The sequence below is a fragment of the Pseudophryne corroboree genome, chromosome 7, assembly GCF_028390025.1.
Source record: "Pseudophryne corroboree isolate aPseCor3 chromosome 7, aPseCor3.hap2, whole genome shotgun sequence".
Classification (NCBI taxonomy): domain Eukaryota; kingdom Metazoa; phylum Chordata; class Amphibia; order Anura; family Myobatrachidae; genus Pseudophryne; species Pseudophryne corroboree.
The window spans coordinates 502,357,988-502,363,987 of record NC_086450.1 but is presented as its reverse complement, the minus strand read 5'-3'; the positions used below and the strand labels follow the sequence as shown (position 1 = coordinate 502,363,987).

At 48.9% G+C, this 6,000-nt stretch overlaps 1 long non-coding RNA gene across 3 annotated transcripts in view; it reads right to left on the bottom strand.

The window, feature by feature from the left end:
• LOC134943938 (uncharacterized) overlaps window positions 1-6,000 on the bottom strand; it is a 33,719-nt gene continuing 27,719 nt past the window's right edge. For all 3 annotated transcript variants that reach the window (XR_010181834.1, XR_010181835.1, XR_010181836.1), the window contains exon 4: window positions 1-257. This is a non-coding gene — a long non-coding RNA (uncharacterized LOC134943938). The remainder of the gene's footprint in view (window positions 258-6,000) is intronic.

The following is a 6,000-nucleotide window of genomic DNA, read 5'->3' as shown; positions in this document are numbered from 1 at the left end:
GATAAGACGTGGAGAATTGTGCAGAATCCCTTTTATATAGTAAGAACGAAATTTACAAATGGATCCGATCATTTGGAGTTTGTGATCGTTGTGTCCTCTGGAAGTGAAGGCGCTAATAATCTCAAACCAATGAGAACTTTACCCTGAATGACGGTAGAAGACTGAGTTGTCCAGGCAGCGCTGTGTGGTGGTTTGGCCCAGTTACAGGCCTCCTGTGCTCTGTGATCTGGTTGTGCTGTAAGACTGTTCTGTGCACTCTGGGAAATTAGAATATTAAAAACAGAACAAATAGTTTTTTAGTGTCTCATCCATTAACAAGGAAAGTGCACAACATGGTGAATGCAGCATTGTAAAGCGAGGGATAGGCCCCGATAAGGCAATTTGCTGCAAATTGCGTCACCAAGCCCCAAACGGCTCACTTCACATTGGGAAATGGATGTCATGCGGGAGTCGTGCCTACTCTCTCAGGAACCCAGTATCAATGTCCTCCAGAGAGTAGATAAGTATAATATAATATCTCCCCTAACAACTTGATAGAGTAGTTGGGTACAACCCGAGCATGCACCTACAAAACCATGGTGTGCCCACAAAAACTCATGCTCACCTACCCTAAAAACATCATTTCAATGAGGCGCACGCAAAGCAACGCAGCAATGATCAGACGTGCCTCCCAACATTCTGGCCCGATCGGGACAATGCCAAGTGGGATAAAGCCAGTTTTGGACTGGGGCATGAAGGGCCCACTGGGGGGGATGCAGTGGTAGGGGTGTGGCCAGTCTCCAGAGAGGGTGTGGCCAGCCACCACATTGGCTTGGCTAACCATTAGGGAGTGCATGGTCTGGGCCCCTTGATAAATATATATAGTAAATACTGTTAGTGCATGCATGATAATGTACCAGACTGATAACAGCAATGCACTGTAGAGAGTACACCATAGTCCTGTGCAGTATAATGTAACATATGTTTAATGTATAATGCCCTGTAGATAATACACCATAGTCCTGTGCAGTATAATGTAACATATGTATAATGTATAATGCCCTGTAGATAATACACCATAGTCCTGTGCAGTATAATGTAACATATGTATAATGTATAATGCACTGTAGATGATACACCATAGTCCTGTGCAGTATAATGTAACATATGTATAATGTATAATGCCCTGTAGATAATACACCATAGTCCTGTGCAGTATAATGTAACATATGTATAATGTATAATGCACTGTAGATAATACACCATAGTCCTGTGCAGTATAATGTAACATATGTATAATGTATAATGCACTGTAGATAATACACCATAGTCCTGTGCAGTATAATGTAACATATGTATAATGTATAATGCACTGTAGAGAGTACACCATAGTCCTGTGCAGTATAATGTAACATATGTATAATGTATAATGCACTGTAGATAATACACCATAGTCCTGTGCAGTATAATGTAACATATGTATAATGTATAATGCACTGTAGATAATACACCATAGTCCTGTGTAGTATAATGTAACATATGTATAATGTATAATGCCCTGTAGATAATACACCATAGTCCTGTGCAGTATAATGTAACATATGTATAATGTATAATGCCCTGTAGATAATACACCATAGTGCTGTGCAGTATAATGTAACATATGTATAATGTATAATGCACTGTAGATAATACACCATAGTCCTGTGCAGTATAATGTAACATATGTATAATGTATAATGCACTGTAGATAATACACCATAGTCCTGTGCAGTATAATGTAACATATGTATAATGTATAATGCACTGTAGATAATACACCATAGTCCTGTGCAGTATAATGTAACATATGTATAATGTATAATGCCCTGTAGATAATACACCATAGTCCTGTGCAGTATAATGTAACATATGTATAATGTATAATGCACTGTAGATGATACACCATAGTCCTGTGCAGTATAATGTAACATATGTATAATGTATAATGCACTGTAGATAATACACCATAGTCCTGTGCAGTATAATGTAACATATGTATAATGTATAATGCACTGTAGAGAGTACACCATAGTCCTGTGCAGTATAATGTAACATATGTATAATGTATAATGCACTGTAGATAATACACCATAGTCCTGTGCAGTATAATGTAACATATGTATAATGTATAATGCCCTGTAGATAATACACCATAGTCCTGTGCAGTATAATGTAACATATGTATAATGTATAATGCACTGTAGAGAGTACACCATAGTCCTGTGCAGTATAATGTAACATATGTATAATGTATAATGCACTGTAGATAATACACCATAGTCCTGTGCAGTATAAGGTAACATATGTATAATGTATAATGCACTGTAGAGAATACACCATAGTCCTGTGCAGTATAATGTAACATATGTATAATGTATAATGCACTGTAGATAATACACCATAGTCCTGTGCAGTATAATGTAACATATGTATAATGTATAATGCACTGTAGAGAGTACACCATAGTCCTGTGCAGTATTATGTAACATATGTATAATGTATAATGCACTGTAGAGAGTACACCATAGTCCTGTGCAGTATAATGTAAATCTGGAATCTGATCCCTAGAGGAGGGGGTGGGCCTCCAGGTAGTGGGGCCCATCGGTGGTTCCTGGACAAAGCCCTCAAATTTGCACTGACCCACTGAAAATTGGAGTTGGGTGGTCTGCAATACTTGTTTCACAGGTGCAGTGTACATGACATTGTATCAGAATCAGAGGCGTATCTAGGGTAGGGCGAGTGGGGCACGTGCCCTGGGCAGAAGAGGGGGGCGCCGCCGGCGGCCAGGGCATCATGCCCCACTCGCCCCCGTCAAGCCGAAATGTGAGGGGAGGAGAGCGCTGCCAGCAGGGTTGAGTCTATATCGGAGTGGCAGAAGGGACCTTCTGACGTACTTAGGGGAGGAGACACGTCACCAGGGGAAGGAGCTACGGCCGAACAGGGTACCCGAAAAGTACCCTCGCAGGCTCGCTTCGCTCGCCACGCTTCGGGCTCGGTGGCTCGCTTCACTCGCCACCTGATTACTAAAGGTAATAGTTGGTGGCGTGGATAGTAGAGGAACTATCCCGCTGGCCTAGCTCCTCCCCCTTGTGTCGTGATTCCTCCCCCAGATGGAAAAGGTCCCTTAGCCCACTTGATTCTAGCATCTACCCTGCCAGCAGCGCTGCTGTGTTCGGTCTCCGGCGGCGTTAGCCAATCAGAGCTTGCGGACCGGCTCCTGATTGGCTGCCGGTCCGCGAGCTCTAATTGGCTAGCGAACCGGCGCCAGACAGCCGCCGTAGACCTGGAGCGGTGAGGGGAAGGAGAGGAGCTGCGCTGCGCTGCGCTCTCCTCCCCTCACATATCATCAACAAGCGGTGAGTGACCGGGGGAGGGGGGCGGCACAGTGGAGCATGTATCTGGCACTAAATGGGGCATGTAACTGGCACTGAGTGGGGCATGTAACTGGCACTGAGTGGGGCATGTAAGTGGCACTAAATGGGGCATGTAACTGGCACTGAGTGGGGCATGTAACTGGCACTGAGTGGGGCATGTATCTGGCACTGAGTGGGGCATGTAACCGGCACTGAGTGGGGCATGTATCTGGCACAGAGTGGGGCATGTATCTGGCACTGAGTGGGGCATGTAACTGGCACTGTGGGGCATGTAACTGGCACTGTGGGGCAATGTAACTGGCACTGTGGGGCATTGTATCTGGCATTGTGGGGCATTGTATCTGGCACTGTGGGGCAATGTAACTGGCACTGTGGGGCAATGTAACTGGCACTGTGGGGCAATGTATCTGTCACTGTGGGGCATGTATCCGGCACTGTGAGGCATTGTATCTGGCACTGTGGGGCAATGTAACTGGCACTGCGGGCCATTTTCAGTGGCCACACCCCTTCTGGTGTGTGGCCACGCCCATTTTTCCGCCACGCGCCCACATGCTTCTTTTGGAGTTGGTTTTTTTTTGGGGGGGGGGGGGGGGCGCCATTTTCCATCTTGCCCTGGGCTCCGAAAACCCTAGCTACGCCTCTGATCAGAATACCAGGGGCTTTTCGGAGCCACTCTCCCTGGCTGTGCTGCATGATACATCCAGCCGATAGGATTGAATATTGCTATGTGATCCTGGGTGGTAAGATCCCGCCCAGATCACTTTCACTACGCAATCCATGATAAATGGACCTCTAAGGGGGAGATGTATCAAATGTTAGAGAGAGGTACAGTGGAGAAGTTGCCCAACTGTCCTAAATAAATGGTAGCGAGAAGCTGATATGGGGGCAACTTCTCCACGTTTCTCTAAGGTTTGATACATCTCCCCCTAAATGGGCCCCTAAACGTTAGACAGGGGTAAAGTGGGGAAGTTGCCCAATTGTCCTAAATAAATGGTAGTGAGAAGCGGGACACCAGACGCTAATGGAGATTGGCAGGACACCAGACGCTAATGGAGGTGCCCGGGACACCAGACGCTATTGGAGATGCGCGGGACACCAGACGCTAATGGAGATGCGCGGGACACCAGACGCTATTGGAGATGCGCGAGACACCAGGCGCTAATGGAGATGCGCGGGACACCAGGCGCTGATGGAGATGCGCGGGACACTAGGTGCTAATGGCAATGCGCGGGACACCAGACACTAATGGAGATGCGCGGGACACCAGACGCTAATGGAGATGCGCGGGACACCAGATGCTAATGGAGATGCACGGGACACCAGACGCTAATGGAGATGCGCGGGACACCAGACGCTAATGGAGATGCGCGGGACACCAGACGCTAATGGAGATGCGCGGGACACCAGATGCTAATAGAGATGCGCGGGACACCAGGCACTAATGGAGATGCGCGGGACACCAGGCGTTGATGGAGATGCGCGGGACACCAGATGCTAATAGAGATGCACGGGACACCAGGCGCTAATGGAGATGCGCGGGACACCAGGCGTTGATGGAGATGCGCGGGACACCAGACGTTGATGGAGATGCGCGGGACACCAGACGCAAATGCAGATGCGCGTGACACCAGGAGCTAATGGAGATGCACGGGACACCAGGCGCTAATGGAGATGCGCGGGAAACCTGATGCTGATGGAGATGCGCAGGACACCAGGCGCTGAAGGAGATGCGCGGGACACCAGACGCTAATGGAGATGAGCGGGACACCAGACGCTAATGGAAATGTGCGGGACACCAGATGCTAATGGAGATGCGCGGGACACCAGGCGCTGATGGAGATGCGCAGGACACCAGATGCTAATGGAGATGCGCTGGACACCAGCCGCTAATGGAGATGCGCGGGATACCAGCCGCTAATGGAGATGCGCGGGACACCAGGCGTTGATGGAGATGTGCGGGACACCAGACGTTGATGGAGATGCGCGGGACACCAGACGCTAATGGAGATGAGCGTGACACCAGGCGCTGATGGAGATGCGCGGGACACCAGGCGCTGATGGAGTTGCGCGGGACATCAGACGCTAATGGAGATGTGCGGGACACCAGACGCTAATGGAGATGCGCGGGACACCAGGCACTAATGGAGTTTTATGGGACACCAAACGCTAATGGAGATGTGCAGGACACCAGACGCTAATGGAGTTTTATGGGACACCAAACGCTAATGGAGACGCGTGGGACACCAGATGCTAATGGAGGTGTGCGGGACACCAGGCGCTGATGGAGAAGCGCGGGACACCAGGCGCTGATGGAGATGCGCAGGACACCAGGCGCTGATGGAGATGCGCAGGACACCAGATGCTAATGGAGGTGTGTGGGACACCAGGCGCTGATGGAGTAGCGCAGGACACCAGGCGCTGATGGAGATGTGCAGGACACCAGACGCTAATGGAGATGCGCGGGACACCAAGCGTTTATGGAGATGCACAGGACACCAGACGCTAATGGAGATGCGCGGGACACCAGGCGCTGATGGAGATGCGCAGGACACCAGGCGCTAATGGAGATGTGCAGGACACCAGACGCTAATGGAGTTTTATGGGA